At 38.8% G+C, this 20516-nt stretch overlaps 1 long non-coding RNA gene and 1 other non-coding gene across 2 annotated transcripts in view; both read left to right on the top strand.

Moving 5' to 3' along the window:
* LOC150006300 (uncharacterized) overlaps positions 1-20516 on the top strand; it is an 88496-nt gene that overhangs the window by 27904 nt on the left and 40076 nt on the right. The window contains exon 2 of the long non-coding RNA XR_016511740.1: positions 5777-5845. This is a non-coding gene — a long non-coding RNA (uncharacterized LOC150006300). The remainder of the gene's footprint in view (positions 1-5776; positions 5846-20516) is intronic.
* On the top strand, positions 15667-15730 carry LOC150006301 (small nucleolar RNA SNORD44). The gene has a single exon (XR_016512131.1). It is a non-coding gene; the product is annotated as a small nucleolar RNA SNORD44 (small nucleolar RNA).

Here is a 20516-nt window from a genome sequence, read left to right on the forward strand (position 1 = left end):
CGTTCGCGCCGAGGTGTCCCTGCGCGCATCCCTGCACTTGCGGGCAGCCCGAGAGCTTTCCCCGGGATTGGCTCCTGTTGTTGCTGGGCCTCGGTGGTTCCGCGTTTGCGCCGAGGTGTCCCTGCACGCGTCCCTGCACTCGTGGGTGGCCCGAGAGCTTTCCCCGGGATTGGCGCCTATTGTCCCCGGGCTGAGGTGTTTTCGAGCTCTCGCGCCGCCCCATGCCCTTAGTCCCGCTGAGCCGAGCTCCCGGAGTTGGTCTCTCGCCTCTTAGGGCAGGGCCGGGGACACTTGTGCTCAGTGGAAGTGAGCATCTGTGAGTCGCAGCCTCCCGCTGTTCCCGTGCTGCAGCCGCCGGCCTTCCCTCACCTGTCTGGGCGGGCACAAACAGAGCCTGCGCTAGTGGTCTGCTTTCCGGCCTGGGGCCCTGTGCCCACGGGAGCTGTCTAGGGGTGTCTGCGCACGGTTCTCTGCCTGTTCAGTGGGCCCTCCCTGTGCCCGTAGGGGCACTGATTTTATGTCTGTTGGGGAGTGTCCGAGGGACGCCTGGACTCACAGCCCCGCGCACCTGGGCCAGTGAGTGAGAGCACTTCCCTATGTGCGCCCCCACAACCCAAGGGGAGGGTTGGGGAGTGGATGAGCGCGCCTCTGCGCCTGGGCTCCTCCAGAATGGCCTACCACCCCCAAACTTTCCTCCCCTCTCCACCGTCCACTAGAGAAAAATATAAAGGAGAATTATGTTCTCACTTGCCCGGCAGCACGCTGTCTCCTGTCCTTCAGCGCCAATGCCACTTGGTTGAGTCCCGTCTCTGCCAGCGGGCAGAGATCCGCTCTCCACCTGACTCCTCTTCGGGGCAGCCTGTGGTCGCCAAAAATCCTTTGTGTGATTCCCGCTGCAGCTTGGGCAGCCGCCCCAGTCAGGAATCCCGTTTCGTCCCCCTTTTCTCCGCTATCCTCACTAAACAGGTTGTTCCCAGATGGATTTTCTCTAATCCAGCAGTGCCTTGGCTCAACTCCCGCCAATGTCCAGCTGCTCACTGAGATGTTCTGTCTGCAATTAGCCCAAACTGCAGATGGGTCTCCGGAGCCTAAAACCGCAACCTCTCCTCACTCCTCCACCATCTTACCTCTCAATATCACTATTAATATTTAAAAATTTTAATCTCTCCAAATGGAATCCTATATCCAATGTCAGTCACTCCCTACATCTCCTTAATCCTACTGCCCAACACCAACTGTTAGTCTAATTTGTGTCTCTTTGCATTTGTCTGTCTCAGACAGTTCACAGAAATGAAACTGTATAGTGTACAGTCTTTTGTGATTGATTTCTTTCACTCAGCATAATGTTTTCCATACGCATCCATGTTATAGCCTTTATCATTCATTTATTTTTATAGCCCAATACAATTTCATTGTTTGAATATATCACATTTTGTTTATTTATCATTTAATGAATATTTGGGTTCTTTCTACTTTTTGGCTATCATGGGTAATGCTGCTATAAATATTTGTGTACAACTTCTTTTATGGACATATGTTTTACTGTGTCTTGGGCACATACCTAGAAGTGGAATCACTGGGTTATATGGTAATTCCATGTTTAACTTTTTGGAGAATGGTCAAAACTGTTTTCCAAAGTGGCTTAACCATTTTTCATTTTCACTAGCAATTAAAGGTTTTCATCACATCTTCACCAACATATTTATTACTTGTCCTTTTGGTTATAGCATATTTTTTAAATTTCTTGATACCTTTTCAAACACACAAAATATTTACTTTTGATGAAGTCCAATTAATCTATTTTCTTTTGTCACATGTGCTTTTTATATTATATATAAGAATATTTGCCTAACCCAATGTTACAAAGACTTACCCCCAAGTTGCCCTAAGAGATGTAATTTCAGCTTTTACATTTAGGTCTATAATCCATTTTGAGTTAATTATTTTTTTTAGTGTAAAAAAGGCATTCAAATTTTTTCCTTTTTATGTGGCTACCAAGTGTCTCAGTGCTATTTATTGAAAAGACTTATTCTCCCTTTGAACTGTCTTGGCACCCTTGCTGAAATTATACTGACCATAAATGTAATGGTTTACTTCTGGAATGACATTTCTATTCTGATAATCTACACTGAGATCTGTCCAGAAAAATCTAGCCATTGTTAATATAACAAAATTGTTTACCTGGCAGTCAAGGAGAGTGGACTGGAACGCACATGCATGAACAAAGATGACTTCACTGTCAATGGAGGCAGTAGATGCCTTTGAGTGAGCATGTGTACTGTGTGGCCATCACATTCAAAATGACTGAATGAGTAGAGCAATGAATCTGCATCAAATTTTGCATTAGGCTTAAACATCCCTCCATGGAAACTATTCTGATGATTCAGAAGGCTGCAGCTATGGGCAACTGGTGATTGGCAGTTTCAACATGATAACATGCTCACTCATGCATCACATCTTGTACAGTTTTTTGGTGAAACATCAACTCACTCAGGTGACTCAGCCGCACTACAGCCCAGATTTGGCACCCTGCAACTTCTCGATTTACCCAAAACTAATATTACCTTTGAAAGGAAGGGCATTTCAGACTCTCGATGAGATTCAGAAAAATGCAATGCAGCAGCTGACAACGATTGGGAGAATTGTATGAGGTCCCAATGTACCTACTTTGAAGGGGAATGAAGTGTCATTATCCTATATACAATATATCTTGTATCTTCTTCAATAAATGTCTTTTTCATATTACATGGCTGGATAACTTCTGTACAGAACTTGTATATCTAACCTTATGCCAGTACCACAGAGCTTTTATAGGAAATTTTGAAACAAAAAAGGGTGAATCCTCTTGCTTTGCTCTTTTTTCAAGACTGTTTTAGTTATTTTGATATCTTTGCATTTCTATGTGAATTTTAGGATCTGCTTGTCAGTTTCTACCAAAACTGGTATTATGTTAAATCTGTAGATTAGTTTGAGTAAAATTACCTTCCTTATAATATTAAGCCTACCAATTCATAAATACAGGTTATTTTTCCATTTATTTAGGTCTTCTTTAATTTCTTTCAACAATACTTTGTAGTTTTCAGAGTACAAGTTTTGCACTTCCTTTGTTAAATTCATTCCTAAACATTTTATTGTTTTTGACATTATTGTAAATGGATTTTTTAAAATTTAATTTTGGATTGTTTATTGTTTGTATACAGAAGTACAACCGATTGTATATATTGATCTTGCATCTTGCAAACTTACTGAATTTGCTTATGTACTCTAATAGTTGTCTTATGTATTCCTTAGGATATTCTATATATAAAATTATGTCATCTGTAAATAGATTGTTTTACTTCTTTTTTCAAATCTGGGTGCCTTTTGTTTTCTTTTTCTCCATAATTACCCTAGCTAGAACCTCCAGTACAATGTTGAATACAAGTAGCAAGCACAGACATCTGAACTTAGGGGAAAAGCATCCAGTCTTTGACCCTTAAGAATTATGTTAAATGTGAAGTTTTCATAGATGCCCTTTATCAGTTTGCGAAAGTTATTTTCTATTCCTAGTCTTTTAAGTGTTTTTATTATGAAACAGTGTTGGGTATGTCAAATTATTTTTCTGGAAATATTGAGGGGGTATTTGGTTATTGTCCCTTATCTTCAGTATGATGGATTGCATTAAGAGCTTTTCACAGGTCGAACCAATCTTGCATTTCCAGGATAAATCCCACTTGGTCACAGGGCATAATTCTTTCTATATGCTGATGGATTCACTAGTATTTTCTGAAGATTTTGCATCTATATTATCAAAATATAGTCATCTATAGTTTTATTTTCTTGTGATGTCTTCATCTGATTTTGGTTTCAGGGTAATAATGGCCTCACAGATTGAATTGGGTTATTTAACTTTTTGCATGGACTCCCTTTATTCAAGACTATATGAACTTAGGGGCAGCACCAAACCAAAGCCTTTCAAGCTAGTAATTAAAGTTGTAATGAACTGAATTGATATGGCTGCATAGTGAGCCCCTTCCATTATATAGGTCTCCACCAAATCCTGAGGAAATGGCTTAATTTTTCTCACTCAAATTCATCTTGGTTTCTCACTCTAAAGTTTATAAAACTTTGATTATCTCTGATTCCATAAGTTTGGTTGGAAATTGAGCAAGCTGATAATTTGTTTTGCCTTGAATCAAATCCTAGCCCTCCTGAAATTTTTTAAGATTTGTAAAAAGCTTTAAAATTTGCCATATATTTTAAGTTTTTCTGTACTTTTATCTTACTATATTAATATAACAGGTATTCAAAAATGGATTTAAAACATTGGAATAAATAATCAATATAAATTTGTTAATTTTTTATTAAGCATCAATATAGTAAATGGAAAATGTTGCAGCATTGTAAAGGATATTGTAATAAAACATTGTATTTATTCACTCTGAAATATTTGTTATATACTTATTAAGTGTAGACAAATAAAAATAAATGTTAGTTTGAGACTATTTTTCCATACTAATGATATATGATATCTTCTTATAAAAACAAGTCTTTGGTAATACATGTAGACTGATTGATTTTATATATATCGTCGGCAGCCGTCCGTCTCGAGAGACGATGGTGTAGCTTCTTAAGTGTCCATCTGCACCGCCGAGAATGGCTGTGCAGTCCGACTCGGGAGTGACACGGCATCTGTCTCCTCCCGTGTTGAATTGACATCTTGCGATGACGCTGGAGTGTCCTCTCCAGTGGAGCTGAAGCTACAGAGCCTGGGCAGGGTGATATGGAGGGTCTGCTGTTGCCCATGCAGCAGACCCCCCCTCTCTTCGCAGCTGAAGGGTCCAAGGGAAAGACGGAGTCAATACAGCTTGGCTTCAGGTGCGCCGCAGGAGTTGCCGGTGTTGACTACAATGTCAAACCGCCTTAGGGACTCCGGCTCCGGATTTTCTGTCGGGGTTTACTCCCTTAGCCTTTCCCCAGAAGAGGTATGCCGCAAGGCAGCGGAGGTTTTTTGGAGTCAGAGTTTTCCTTCTCTGATGTACCCTGACTGGAAGATCGAACCAGCGACACTTAGCTCGCAGGCCGACGCTCAATCCACTGAGCTAAACCAGCCAGGGCTGATTTTATATATATATATATATATATACACACACACACACACACACACACATATGGACATGTACACACACTTATGTAATTTATATCCAACACATATATGTATTATAATATCCAGATACTGGACTTAGAAGTTATGATTTAATTACTTTCTTTATCATTGCTTCTCCTGGAGCTATCATCAAATGCCATTGAGTCAGTAAGGTGTAAACAATAAAACTTTAGGTAAGAGAAGAAAAAATAAAATATTTTAAAGGATTCATCTTGAACTTAAATTGACTTTTTCTTACTCCAGGGTGACTATTACACCCACTTATTCCAAAGTTTAACAGGTTCCAGTTCAATCTGAATTAAGGAATATTTATTGATCTTGTTGATTGCTACACACTGGGCTCTGGCTCCCTCATATAAAGAGATGTATGTGTCATTATTATGGCCACTAAGATGCTCATTATTGACAAAAAGATATGCAACCTACAGGAAAGTATGAAGGTCTAAGGAATCATCAAATTATGCTCTGCAGGCTAAATTAGGGCTGCTGCCAAATTTCCTGGAACAAAACCATGCTTTTTTTTTTAAAGGTCTATAGCAGCTTTTCTGCTAAAACAACAGAGTAGAACAGTCATGATAAAAACTGTATGTCTTGCAGAGCCTAAAATATTTACTATGTGGTCTTTTACAGAACAAGTCTGCCAGTCCCTGCTCAAAGAACTCTACTACTTCTTTATATTCATCTGAAGAAATAAAGAAGGTACTGTTCCCTCCATTTGGACTTCAAACTTGATTTAGCAAGGGTCAGTGACAGTACCAACTTTTAAAATATGAAAATAATCCTAATGTAAACTGAGCAAATGTAGAATAGCCACTTCAAAATTAAGAAAGTTTTTTTCTGAGGTAGGTGATTTCTGAGGCCAGTACTAAAGATAAGGAAAGGACACTATTTAGTAAAGACAGGGTTCCCTCTCTAAGTAGAGAGAAAGACCCAGGAAAAAGTACTGATGTAGAATTTAAGCAACATACTACTCATTTCTTCTCTTTATCAAGAGGAAATTAATATGGACCTTATTCAAAGCCCATTGTACATTGACAAGGAAATTCTGTTCCATGCTGTTCTTAAGACATCCATACTTTTGCCCTGACCGGTGTGGCTCAGTGGGTTGGACATTGTCCCTCAAAGCAATTCCCCGGTAGGGCACATGCCTGGGTTGTGAGCCAATGGATCCGTGGTTGGGGGTGTGCAAAAGGCAACTGATGGATGTTTCTCTCACACATCGATGTTTTTTTTCCATTCTTTCTCCCTGCTTCCCCCCACCTCTAAAAGATAAATAAAATCTTTTCAAAAAAGAGAGAGAGATGCAGGTTTCTACCTATGGCTCTGTCTCCTTCGGGCCCTCCATATTCAGCTGGCAGAAGGGGAAAGAACACAAATACGCACTTGAGAATACACACCTAAGGATAGTGCACATTATGTCTACTTATATTGCATTGGCCAAAACTCAAGCCTAAGGCCACATCTAATTGAAAAGAAGCTAGAAAGGAAGTCTAGCACTTTGCCATATAGTCATATCACCTCTCTTTTCATTTGCATTCTGAAGGATTTAGGACTCAGATTAAGGATACATTTGTATCCTTTGAAAATTTTTATCTAATTATCCTTAGTCACAGTCATTTCTTCTTCTCTTATTTATTATAAACATGTATCATTAAAAAAATGACTGAAGCTGCCTCTAATTACTAAGGTAGTGGGATAACCACACACACACACACACACACACACACACACACACACACACAAAAGAGAATTCTTTTTTATGTTTCATGTACAAACCCTTTGATATCTCTGTTAAGGTAATAAACCTAATGCTATCCTCCATATTTTCCCAGGAATTTCTGGGAGAAATGAAACACCAAAACGCTAGAAATGCTCTCCCTATAAAAGTAATGTGAATTTGAGAATTGTTCACTGCATCTTTTGAGCCACAGAATAAGATTCTAGAAAAAGCAAGAAGCAAAAAAATATGAGGTGAAGGAGAAAAGAAGCACACCCACCTGGGTAGGCCCAGCAACCATGAAGGGTGATTCCATTTGTCAGGGAATTTCAATAAATTGCTTTATTCAACATTGACTTTGATGTGGTTTTCTTCCCTGCACTGATGGCATTACTTCCATGTACTTTAATTTTTTTTTCAATAAATACTTACCACATAAACATTTTTGGTATTTTCAGGAAATGGAGGAAGACTAAGTTCCCTATTACAGTGAAAATCAAGGAGCTAAGGGCCACACTGAGGAGATGGCTACACCAGGGGGCAGGTAGCTTCAGCCAGGACCCCTTTCTCTTCTCTTTCTCCCCTCCCTGTCCCAGCAATCTTTGGAGAAGACACAACAGACTTCCCCTAGTACATTCCTTCAAGTTTCAAATTATTTAATCTGGATTTTGAGGGAAGGAGCAGTTTCAGAAACTGGAGGATTTGGAGCAAATGGATTTCTACTCTGATATGTATTACATTTCTGTGTGATTCATTCTATGTATCAAATTGTCCCTGGGCTCAGGGAGGACCTGTGTGGAGACTTGAAGTTTATTGGACCTCAAACCAAGTCCTAGATAGTATAGGTTTTTCCTGGTACTTGATGATGTTGCTATAAAAAATTATAGTTTGCCATGATGTAAACCCCAGGATTGAGAGGAGTCAGTATCTTGCAGACAGAAAGTAAGGCTCTGCCTTTTTGTATCTGCTGAACTCTTGCACTCAAATTAGGAGGCAGCCTCATAGATGCTAGGATCTTCTGGCAAGTCCTGAAGACCACAACACACATGAGAAGATCACAGGCTTTGCAGAGAGAGGTTAAGAGTGTTTATCAGAATCTAATGCAGAAAGGGAGGTTAAACTTGCACTTGCCATTTTTAGACAAAGAAAGAACCATCTTAAAAAAAAAAAAAAAGAAAAAAAAAAAAACAGGAAGGAACTTATAGTCAAAATATCCTTTTTTTTCCCTCCAGGAAAAATAAAGACACTCTGAAGTATCAAACGTCTAGGCAATTTAAAACAGTTAAAAAGTCAACACTTTATTAAAACACACTGAAGACTAATTCTGTATTGAATTTGAATCTAACATTTTTTTCATTGATCCCCAGAATACTTTATGTTCTTAGAGTATCTTGAGAACATTATTACAGATAACACTGTAACATTTTTTTTGGCTACTATTGTTAAGTAATTATAATAACATTTGCTCAGTACTTATTAGTTGCCAGAAACCATATTAAAGGCTTTAGATGTTTTACCTTATTTAATAATCACATCAACTTTTTGGAGTTACATATAATATTAATACCCCAACGTTTCAGAAGAAATCATTGAGGCTTAAAAGAGTCAATCAACTTTCTAGGGAAAACTACAAATGTTTTTGGACTGCTAAGCCCCTGGTCTTAACTAGTTTGCAAGCTTTCATGTAAGGCGTTGGCCTAGTTGCAAGAATCTGAGTTCCTTCATTGAGATGAGACTTATATACAATAGAAATTGATATAAGAGTCTTTCAGGGCTAAGTCATGGGGAATTATTGGTACCACAGGCATTGAGATAAGACTGAAATGTTTTGTTAAAGGGGTTAGATGTGTTTCATGAAACAGAAGGACATAAGCTAGTCTCAGGTTTGACTAGGTTTTCTATTTGTTGAATGTTTAATGAGTCATTGACAGGAAACTCCTCAGCAGAATACTTTCTAATGATCCATTATTTAACTAATTCTTCTGAACTGAAAGTGACATAAAAAGAAGAGGTTCTATAACCTTAGCATTACAGATAAAAAGCCCAAGGTCAAGAAAGGACAGTGATTGCCTGTGTGTACCTTTGTGAGATAGTCAGAAGAGGCAAGATGCAGGTGATAAGAGTCAACCTCATCTTTTTCTTCAACCACTTTGCTGACACACATACACAAATGCATGAGCACACATATACATGCACACAGGCCCTCAGACTGGTAGCTCCACAGAGAGTCCTTGATTTCAGCCACAGACTCCAAGTGGCCACAGGGCTTTGGCAGACATAGATAATATCTCAGAGGATGTGTTATCCCCAAATGTCATTACTGTGCATTTGAAATCTATGTCTTCAGTTTTTTCATTTATAAAAATTACAGTGAAAGCAGCATTTGGAGATGAAAGGGCAAGTGTGATCAGAGAAGTTAATTTGGGAACTGTTAATTATTCAAAACTGCAATAAAGCTATTTTACAGGCAGGAGTCATGGAAATGATCCCTGGTCTGAGACTACTGTCCTAAAGGAGATATCTTCAAAAAACATAAAGTGATTGTCATGAACAAGGGCCTGGAAGACTCTGAGAAATTTCCAAGCACTAAATGAAGAGTCTATTAGGTGCTGATGGATTGTGAGATGCTGCCATGTTAATTTCACTGTCTTGGTATTATTTCATTGAGGCTCTATATTGACTTTGCCTGACCTTTTTATCATTAATGGTGGTTTTACATCTTTTTGTTTCTTCACATGCCTGTTATTAGGAGAGGAATCCTTTGGCAGAAACTTATCCTGAAAATCTTTTCACATCAGTTCCTCATGGGAGAGTGGACTGTTGTTTACACGGACATTTTCCCAAAACTCTAACATTTGAAAATATCTTCTGCACAGATTTTTTTTCAATTGTTAAATTTTCTAGTTGATCTGATTAGTAAATAAAGATGGTAGCTGTGGAGATTTGTGGTATCTTTACAGAGACAAGGCATATTTTTGTGTACATCAGTGAAGAACAATGTTTTTCAAAATACTTTCATTTCCATTTTCATTCACTTCTCAGAGTCCCCTTGAAAGGTTGGGAGGACAAATACATTTACTGTCATGTGCCAAATGGGAATTGTGGGGCTACAATAGGCTCAGAATTTACTTAGGGTACAACTGAGAGGAAATGGTGAAGGTGGAGTTGAACTTGGTTTCTGTCTCCTAGTCAAGTGTTCTTTTCATCTTCCCAATATCTACCCACACATTTCCCTGTAGCTTTCTTTTACTTGTAAGTCATTACTTTTGTATTTTGGTAGAGATGTCTCCAAGTTTCCACAGCTGGTTATTTCCCAACAAATACCTTCTTTTTGCCTTAAAGTCTTTCTTCATAGCCTTTGAGGCATTTTACAATGCTAGGAAAAAGTAGAGTAGCATATAGGACAGATAGAATTTCATTGTGCCCCTTCCCCTAAATCTCCGGTCCCCAGTATGCTTAAGCTGCTCCATGTTCCCCCTTCCTCATGCCTCTCCTGACCACAGGACAGCATCCTATCAGCCACTTCTCAATGAGCTAGTAAGTTACTCACCTTTTCAGAAACATTCTAAAGCCAATTCCTCACGTGGAAAAAAGAAAAACCAAAAAACCAAGACTTAGTCTAAAGGTCAAGGAACTATCAGCCATCAATCATATCATGCTTTGTTTTATATGTTAATGGTGAGGAATTTACCTGGAGATATTTTTTCTAAAATTATGCAATAGATGAAATTTAAGACTAAAGAGTCTAAGGAAATTCCCAAGGTTAAAAAGCTAGTATCCATAAGAGTGAGTGTAGAGGATGAAGGTAAATAGATGTGTACACTTATGGGCAGCAAATACTGATGGTTCTCTATCCAATATCCATTTCTATTTTCTTTTTTTTAAACAAAACAAAAGAGATCCATAATTTGTTTTTAAGGCATACAACCTTCTCCATGTTTCCATGAGTTTCAATAGAGACAGTTTTTAGCCTGAATCTCACTTAATTTAGTCTAACAGTGGTCCCATTTTTAGTGATTAGTTTGGGATTGGGCATAATACAATCCATCTAATGATATTTTGGACGAAGTTTCCTGGGGGCAGGGAGTTGGAGGTTTTCTAAAGTGTTTTCTCACTTCCTGAAGACCAAAATTGGTACTGAGAAATAGAGATGTTACTGTAACAAAAGCCTAAAAATGTGGAAGCAGGTATAAAACTTGGTAATGGGTGAAGGCTGGAAGAGTTTTGAGGTGTATGCTAGAAAAAGCCTAACCTGCCATGAAATGACTATTAAGGGCATTCTGGTAGGGGTTCAGAAAGAAAAGAGAGTTATAAAGAAAGCCTCAGTCTTCTTAGAGAATACTAACTAATACTGAGCAGAATGTGGGTAGAAATATGGAACGTAAAGCCCATTTTGATGAGGTCTCAGATGAAAGTGAGAAACATTTAATTGAACAATGGAAGAAAGTCCATCCTTGTTATCAAGTGCTGCAAAGAAATTGGCTGAATTTGTGTGCCTGTGTGTGTTTAGTGTCATGTGACATAACCCTGCAAGCAGTGAACTGGATATTTAGATGAAGTTTTTTTTCTAAGCAAATTGTTGAAGGTGTGGCTTGGTTTCTCCTAACTGCTTACAGTAAAATACAAAAAGAAAAAACTTAAAAACAGAATTGTTAGTCAAAAAGAAACCAGAATTTAAAGATTTGGAAAATTCTCAGCCTATCAATATTGTAAAAAAAAGAGTGTTGTTAAAAGAAATACTAAAAATGTGGTTAAAAGACTGTTTGATAAAATTAGTCAGCCAGCCCAACAGAATTTTTAATTTATTTTTATTTTTTCACTTTATTTTTATTTATTTATTTATTTTAATTTTTTTTTGTTATTCAATTACAGTTGTCCCATTTTTCCCCCATTGCTCCCCCCTCCCAGCCCATCCCTTCTCCCACAATTATATCCCTCCCCGTTGTCCATGTCCATGAGTCATTCATACACATTCCTTGACTAGACCCTTCCCTTACTTATCCCCCTTCTCTCCCTCCCCCCTCCCCCCTACTGACCACTATTCTAGTCTTTGTCTATTTAGTTCATTTGTTTGTGTTGCTCTTTAGTTTCCTATATTAGGTGAGATCATATGGTATTTTGCTTTCTTTGCCTGACTTATTTCACTAAGCATAATTCTCTCTAGTTCCATCCATCTTGTTGCAAATGGCAGGAGTTCCTTCTTTCTTTCTGCTACATAGTATTCCATTGTGTAAATGTACCAGTTTTTTGATTCACTCATCTACAGATGGACACTTGGGCTGTTTCCAGCACTTAGCTATTGTAAACAGGGCTGCTATGAACATAGGGGTGCATAGGTTTTTTTGAATTAGGGTTTTAGGATTTTTCGGGTATAATCCTAGCAGTGGAATCACTGGTTCAAATGGCAGTTCCATTTTTAGTTTTTTTAGTTAATTCCATATTGTTCTCCATAGTGGCTGCACCAGTCTGCACTCCCACCAACAGTGCAGTAGGGTTCCTGTTTCTCCACATTCTCGCCAGCATTTGTTGTTTGTTGATTTGTTGATGATGGCCATTCTGACAGGTGTAAGGTGGTATCTCATTGTGGTTTTTACTTGCATCTCTCTGATGGCCAACGATGTTGAGCATTTTTTCATGTGTCTATGGACCTTCTGTATGTCCTCTTCGGAGAAGTGTTTGTTCAGGTCCTTTGCCCACTTTTTAATTGGGTTGTTTGTTTTATTGATGTTGAGTCGTATCAGCTCTTTATATATTTTGGAGATCAGTCCCTTGTCTGTGATATCATTGGCAAATATGTTTTCCCATATGGTTGGTTTCCTTTTCATCTTGCTGATGTTTTCTTTTGCTGAGCAGAAACTTTTTAGTTTGATGTAGTCCCATTTGTTTATTTTTTCCTTTATTTCTCTTGCCTTAGGAGATGTATCCGTGAAGATATTGTTACGTGTGATATCTGAAATTTTCCTGCATATGTTTTCCTCTAGGACTTTTATGGTCTCACGGCTTACATTTAAGTCTTTAATCCATCTTGAGTTTATTCTCGTGTGTGGTGTAAGTTGGTGGTCTAGTTTCATTTTTTTTGCACGTCCCTGTCCAGTTCTCCCAGCACCATTTGTTAAAGAGGCTCTTCTCATTCCATTTTATGTTCTTCCTCCTTTATCAAATATTAGTTGACCATGGAGGCATGGGTTTATTTCTGGACTCTGTATTCTGTTCCACTGATCTATATGTCTGTTCTTATGCCAGTACCAGACTGTTTTGATCACAGTGGCTTTGTAGTATTGTTTGATGTCTGGTATCATGATTCCTCCTGCTGTGTTCTTCTGTTTCAAGATTGCTTTTGCTATTCAGGGTCTTTTTTGGTTCCATATGAATTTTTGGAGGATTTGTTCTAGGTCAGTGAAATATGTCATTGGTATTTTAATAGGAATTGCATTGTATCTGTAAATTGCTTTTGGTAGTATGGCCATTTTGATGATGTTGATTCTTCCCATCCAAGAACATGGTATTTGCCTCCATTTATTTGTATCTTCCTTAATTTCTTTCTTCAATGTTGCATAATTTTCAGTGTACAGTTCTTTTATCTCTTTGGTTAAGTTTATTCCTAGGTACTTTATTTTTCTTGTTGCTATAGTAAATGGTATTTTCTTTTTTGCCTCTGTCTCTGATATTTCCTTGTTGGTGTAGAGAAATGCCTTAGATTTCTGTATATTTATTTTGTACCCTGCTATTTTGCCAAATTCACTTATTATATCAAGTAGTCTTTTAGTGGATTTTATAGGGTTTTCTAGGTTTACTATCATGTTGTCTGCAAATAGTGATAGTTTTACTTCTTCTTTCCCAATTTGGATGCCTTTTATTTCTTTGTCTTGTCTGATTGCTGTGGCTAGGACTTCCAACACTATGTTGAATAGAAGTAGGGAGAGTGGACAGCCTTGTCTAGTTCCTGATTTCAGGGGGAATGCTTTCAGTTTTTGTCCATTGAGTATGATGTTGGCTTCAGGCTTCTCATATATAGCCTTAATGATGTTAAGGTATACTCCTATTCCCATTTTGCTGAGTGTTTTTAACATAAATGGGTGTTGTACTTTATCAAATGCTTTTTCTGCATCTATTGATATGATCATGTGATTTTTGTCTTTCATTTTGTTTAGGTGATGTATTATATTTATTGATTTGCAAATATTAAACCATCCTTGCATCCCTGGAATGAAGCCCACTTGATCATGGTGTATGATATTTTTGATGTATTGCTGGATCCTGTTTGCCAAAATTTTATTGAGGATTTTAGCATCTATGTTCATCAGTGATATTGGCCTGTAGTTTCCTTTCTTTGCTGTGTCTTGACCTGGTTTTGGGATGAGGGTAATACTGGCTTCATAGAAAGAGTTTGGGATTTTTCCCTCTTCTTGGATTTTTTGGAATAGTTTGAGGAAGGTAGGAGTTAGTTCTCCCCTAAATGTTTTGTAAAATTCGCCTGTGAAGCCGTCCGGTCCAGGGCTTTTGTGTGGAGGGAGATTTTTGATTACTGTTTCAATTTCCTTTTTTGTTATTAGTCTGTTGAGACTTTCTACTTTTTGATTCAGTTTTGGAAGGTTATATGTTTCTAGAAATCTGTCCATTTCTACTAGGTTGTCAAATTTTTTGCCATATAGTTGTTTGTAGTAATTTCTTATAATTGTTTGTATTTCTGAGGTATCAGTCGTGATTTCTCCTCTTTCATTTCTGATTTTGTTTATTTGGGTCTTCTCCCTTTTTTTCTTAATGAGCCTGGCTAGAGGCTTGTCAATTTTGTTTATTTTTTCAAAGAACCAGCTCCTTGTTTTGTTGATTTTTTGGATTGTTCGTTTGGTTTCTATGTTGTTTAATTCTGCTTTGATCTTGATGATTTCCTTTCTTCTTTTTGCCCTAGGCTTTGTTTGTTGTTGTTGTTCTAGTTCTTGTGGCTTTATGGTTAGGTTTTTTATTTGAGATTCTTCTAGTCTTTTCAGATATTCCTGTATTGCTATGAACTTCCCTCTTAGGACTGCTTTTGCTGTGTCCCATAGGTTTTGGGCTGTTGTGTGTTCGTTGTCATTAGTTTCTAGAAATTTCTTGATTTCCTCTTTGATGTCATTGTTAACCCATTCATTATTTAAGAGCGTGTTATTCATTCTCCATGAGTTTGTGTGTCTTTGATTTTTTTCCCTGAGGTTGATTTTTAGTTTCAAGGCATTGTGGTCTGAAAGGATGCTTGATATGATTTCAATTTTCTTGAATTTGTTGAGGCTTGTTTTGTGTCCTATTATGTGGTCTATCTTTGAAAATGTCCCATGTGCCTTTGAAGAGAATGTATATTTTGCTTCTTTGGGGTGAAAATTTCTATATATATCAGTTAAGTCCATGTGGTTTAGTGTGTTGTTCAATGCCTGTATATCTTTGGTGTTTCCTTGCTTGGATGATCTGTCCATTGTTGATAATGGAGTGTTGAAGTCTCCTACTATGAGTGTGTTGTTGTTGATATCCTTCTTGTGTTCTTCTAGTATTTGCTTTATGTATTTGGGTGCTCCTATGTTGGGTGCATATATATTTATCAGTGTTATACCTTCTTGATGAATTGTTCCTTTAAGTATTATGAAATGTCCTTCTTTGTCTCTTTTTATTGCCCTTGCTTTGAAATACGTTTTGTCTGATATGAGGACTGCTACCCCAGCTTTTTTTTCAGGTCCATTTGCTTGGAATATTTTTTTATATCCCTTTACTTTCAGTCTATGTAAATCTTTTGTTTTGAGGTGTGTTTCTTGTAGACAGCAAATATGTGGGTCCTCCTGTATGATGATAAGCAAATACTGACTGAACGTGAAGGTCTTATTTATTAGCTCTACATGATTTCAGGCAAAAAAAAAATATGTGGGTCCTGTTTTCTTATCCATTCCGTTACCCTATGTCTTTTAATTGGAGCATTTAATCCATTTACACTTAAGGTTATTATTGACGTGTATTTATTCATTTCCCTTTGTACCTCTGTTCCTTTCCTCTCTTGTTTTTTCTTCTTTTTTCTTAGAACACTCCCTTTAGCATCTCTTGCAATGCTGGTTTGGTGGAGATGTATTCTTTCAGTCTTGCTTTGTCTGAGAAACTCCTTATTTCACCTTCTATTTTGAATGAGAGCCTTGCTGGGTAGAGTATTCTTGGTTGTAGGCGTTTGTTTTTCATTGCTTGAAATATTTTTGACCATTCCCTTCTGGCTTGTAATGTTTCTGTTGAGAAATCGGTCGATAGCGTTATTGGAGCTCCCTAGTAAGTTATTTGCTGTTTCTCTCTTGGTGCTTTTAGGATTCTTTCTTTGTCTTGGGATGTTGCCTTTTTAACTATGATGTGCCTTGGAGTGGGTTTTTGGGGGTTCCTCTTTATTGGAACTCTCACTGCTTCTTGGACTTGCATAACTTTTTCTCTCATCAGGTTCGGAAAATTTTCTGTCACTATTTCTCCTATCAGTTTTTCAATTCCGTGCTCCTTTTCTTATCCCTCTCTTATTCCAATGATCCTGATATTTCTTTTAATGCTATCCTGTAATTCCCTTACATCTTGTTCATATTTTTTCAATCTTTTTTCATTTTGCTGTATCATTTGAGAATTATCTCCTACATTATCCTCTAACTCATTAATCCAATCCTCTGCTTCATTTAGTCTGCTTTTAACTGATTTTACTGTGTTTTTTAGTTCAGAGATTGCATTCTTCATTTCTTCCTGGTTCTTGTTGATAGTTTCTATGTCTTTTTTTATGCTGGTGTAGTTCTCTGCAAGTTCCCTGTAATTTTCTTGGAGCTGTTGATAACTTCCTTGGAGGTTGTCATAGTTGTTTTTGAGGTTTTTGAGCATATTGAGCTTCTTCACCACCATGGTTTTGAATTCCATGTCTGACATTTGGGCTATGTCTATTCCATCTACGTCTCTTTCTGGAGATTCCTCTTTTCCTTTCATTGAGAGGTTGTTTCTGCACCTTACCATGTTGGATTCTTCTTGTTTGTTTTTGTTATTTGGATTTGTCTGCTTTGCCTTCCCACCTTTGTGGTATGAGATTCTTTATGGTAGATCTGGGGGTTTCAGTGGTGCAGTCTCTTTGATCTCCTGAGCCTGATGTTCTTGGGGTACCTTTTATATCATTTGTTTATGCTGTGTGGTTATATTTCAGATTTTTTTTGTTAGGATCTTCCTTCTGGCTTGTTGATTGAGTGTCACTCTATCCACTTTACCTCGAATTCTTTTGTGGAGATGCTGTTAAAAACATAAACACACAGCCCCAGCAGGAGACCCGCACCCTCAAAAATATCCCCCACCCTCTATCCTGTTATCGTCAGTCAACGAGCCAGTATTAATATAAATGTAGAGAGATTAGACCTTTTACACTATAGGAAGTATAGATAAGAGTTGTTTTAGTGAAGGAAAAATATGATTTTTGAGACAGGGGATAATAAGTTAATAATAGTTGAGACTGTGCAAGACAGTAGGTAATATTTACGTTGTATGTTAATAACTATAGTAGAAAAAAAAGGGGGAAAGAGTGCAGAATATAGTAGGAAAGTGGAATTATATAGTATTGGATTAATATAGTAGTTATATTCTATTTATTTAGAGTGAAAGGGAGGCTAAACTAGGCCCACAAAGAAATAAACAACAATTGAAGAAGAGGGATAAGAAGGAAAGATTATATAAAACAGATTAGAGATATAGTTTGTTTTTTCCTCCTTCCTTCCCCTCCTTTCTCCTCACCTCCTCTTTCAGGAAGAAAAGGAAAAGGAAAAAGGGAAAAAGAAAAAAAAAGGAATGTTTTTACTCAGTTCAGCCTTCTTGTGTCGTCTTCTTTTTCTGTGTCCACAGCTGGTCTAATGTGATGGGTCAGAGATTCCTATTCCTTGCAGCAGCGGTGTGCGCGAGGTGGCCGGCAGGGCGCAATGCAAGGCAGCCAAGAGCTCACCTCAGGTCTGCCACGCCGCGCTCTGGGTAAGCTGGCAAGGTGTTTTTTTTCACTCAAGCATCAGTGCACGCCCAAGGCGCCCAGGGAACTAAGCTTAGGCCTGCTGTGCCGCACTCCGAGAAAGCCGGGGAGGTGGTTTTTTGTTTGTTTGTTTGTTTTTTGCTCGAGTGCCGGTGTGCACCCAAGTGGCTGGGGAGCTTGCCTCAGGCCTGCAGCGCCGTGTTCCGAGAGTTGGTCTTTCGCCTCTTAGGGCAGGGCTGCAGACACTTGTGCTCAGTAGACGTGAGTGTCTGTGAGTAGCTGCTGCCCGCTGTTCCCACGCCGCAGCCACCCACCGTTACCGCACCTCCTCAGCGGGCATGCGCAGAGCCTGGGCAAGTGCTCTGCACTCCGGATTCTGGCCTGGTACTTCGGCCTGACACCCACTGGGCTGGCCAGGAGTGACTGCGCACAGTCTTCTGCATGTCCAGTGGACCCTCCCTGCGCCCGTTGGGTCACTGATTTTATGTCTGTTGGCGTGTGTCCAAGGGGCACCTGAATGCGCAGCCCTGCGCACCTGGACCAGTGAATGAGGGCACTTCCCTATGTGCGCCCCCGTGACCCAAAGGGAGGGTTGGGGAGTGGGGAAGCACACTTCTGCACCTACGCTCCTTAAGAATGTCCTATCACCCCCAAACTTTCCCCCCCTCTCCGCAGTTCACAAGAGAAAAATACAGAGGAAAAATTACGTTTTCACTTGTACAGTAGCACGCTGTCCCCCATCTTCCAGCGTCAATGCCACCTGGTCCAGTCCTGTCTCTGCCAGCGGGCAGAGATCCGCTTTCCTCCTGACTTCCCCCTGGGGAAGCCTGTGGTCACCAAAAAGCCTTTGTGTCCTTCCAGCCACAGCTCGGGCAGCCACCCCAGTCAGGAGTCCCGTTTCGTCCCTTTTTCTTCAGCTATCCTCACCAAACAGGTCGCTCCCAGATGGTTTTTCTCTAATCCAGCAGTGCCAAGACTTGACTCCTGCCAGTGTCTAGCCACTTACTGAGATGATCTGTCTGCAATTAGTCCAAACCACAGATGGGTTTCGGGAGCCCAAGAGCACAGCCTCCCCTCACTCCTCCGCCATCTTCCTAGTCCAACAGAATCTAAGAGATATTGTTGAAGACGGATGAGGAGGAGTAAGAACAGCGTATGGCTTGACTAGATGTACCTTGTGTTTGCCCTCCAACAACAATTTGGCATCTATCCACAGGCCAAAGCACCTTTGTGGTAACTGTGGGGATCCAGCACAATATGTTAAAGGTCCCAGAGAAGTCTCACCCATCCCTGCATTGGATAATTGGCAGTCTGACCTCAGGCCTGGCTATGCAATCTGCTATGGCCCATGAACCCGTTTTTCTCAGGCAAGGCCAGGGAGCTCCTAGAAACAATGTCTTAGACTATCACCCACAGATAAGACAGCCTTTGTGGAAGTCTGTGATCCCAGAGAAGGCATTCCAACACACCATTGGAGAAAAAAAAAGTGACTTTGGATGCACTCAGAGAGTAAAAGGAACAGCTTGATTTTATTCACATCAACGCGCTCCAAAAGTGGCACAGTTCTGGATCAAGAGAGATTCAGCCATGATTTCTCCCTCAGAGGAAAGTGAGAAACAATTAATTACCATATGTTATTTTATATTCTGCAACTTAGTTCCAAAAGTTTTTTGGTTGAATTTCTAGAATTTCCTACCTATAAAATAATGTTTTCTGCAAATAACAATAATTTTATTTCTTTTTTCTTATTTGAATGACTTTTATTTCTTTGTTTTACTTATTTGCTCTACTAGGACTTCCAGTACTTACGTTAAATAAAAGTGGGGAGCCTATGCACCCTTGTCTTCTTTCTGATCTTAAAAGAAAAGCTTTCAGGTTTTTACTGTTGAGTACAATGTTAGCTATGCATCTGTCATATATGGTCTTTATTATTTTCAGGTGTGTGATTTCTATACCAAATTTATTTAGGCTTTTAATTATGAAAGGATGTTGTCATCAAATGTTTTTCTTTGTCTCTGGTTTCTGTTTTGGCTTAAAGCTTATTTTATCTGATCTGTCTATACTATTTAAAAACATCTATAGATTTTAATGCAATCCCTATCAAAATTCCAATGGCTTTTTTATGAAAATAGGGGGAAAAAATCTTAAAATTTGTATGGTACCACAGAAGTCCCAAATAACCAAAGCAATCCTAAGGGGGAAAAAAGCAAAACTGGAAAGCTATAATAATCAAAACAGAATTATGCTGCCATAAAAATAGACACACCTGTTAGGACGGTCATCCTCAAGAAGACAAAAGATACAGGTGTTGGTGAAGGTATGAAGAAAAGGGAAACCTTGTGTGTTGTTGGTGAAATGTAAATCAGTGCAGCCACTGTAGAAAACAGTATGGAGGTTCCTCAAAAATTAAAAAATAAAATTACCATATGATCCAGCAATTCTACTTCTGGATATTTATCCAAAGAAAACAAAAAAGCCTACACAAAACAATGTTTTTACTCCTGTGCTCATTGCAGCATTATTTACAATAGCCAAGCTATGCAAGTAACTCCATCAATGTATAAAGAAGATGTGATTTTCATATATGCAATGAAATATTACTTAGCCATAAAAAGAAGGAAATCTTGTAATTTGTTTCAACATGGATGGACATAGAGGGAATTATGCTAGGTAAAAAA

This window comes from Furipterus horrens, unplaced genomic scaffold (genome assembly GCF_987537825.1).
Source record: "Furipterus horrens unplaced genomic scaffold, mFurHor1.1.pri manual_scaffold_6, whole genome shotgun sequence".
Taxonomy (NCBI): domain Eukaryota; kingdom Metazoa; phylum Chordata; class Mammalia; order Chiroptera; family Furipteridae; genus Furipterus; species Furipterus horrens.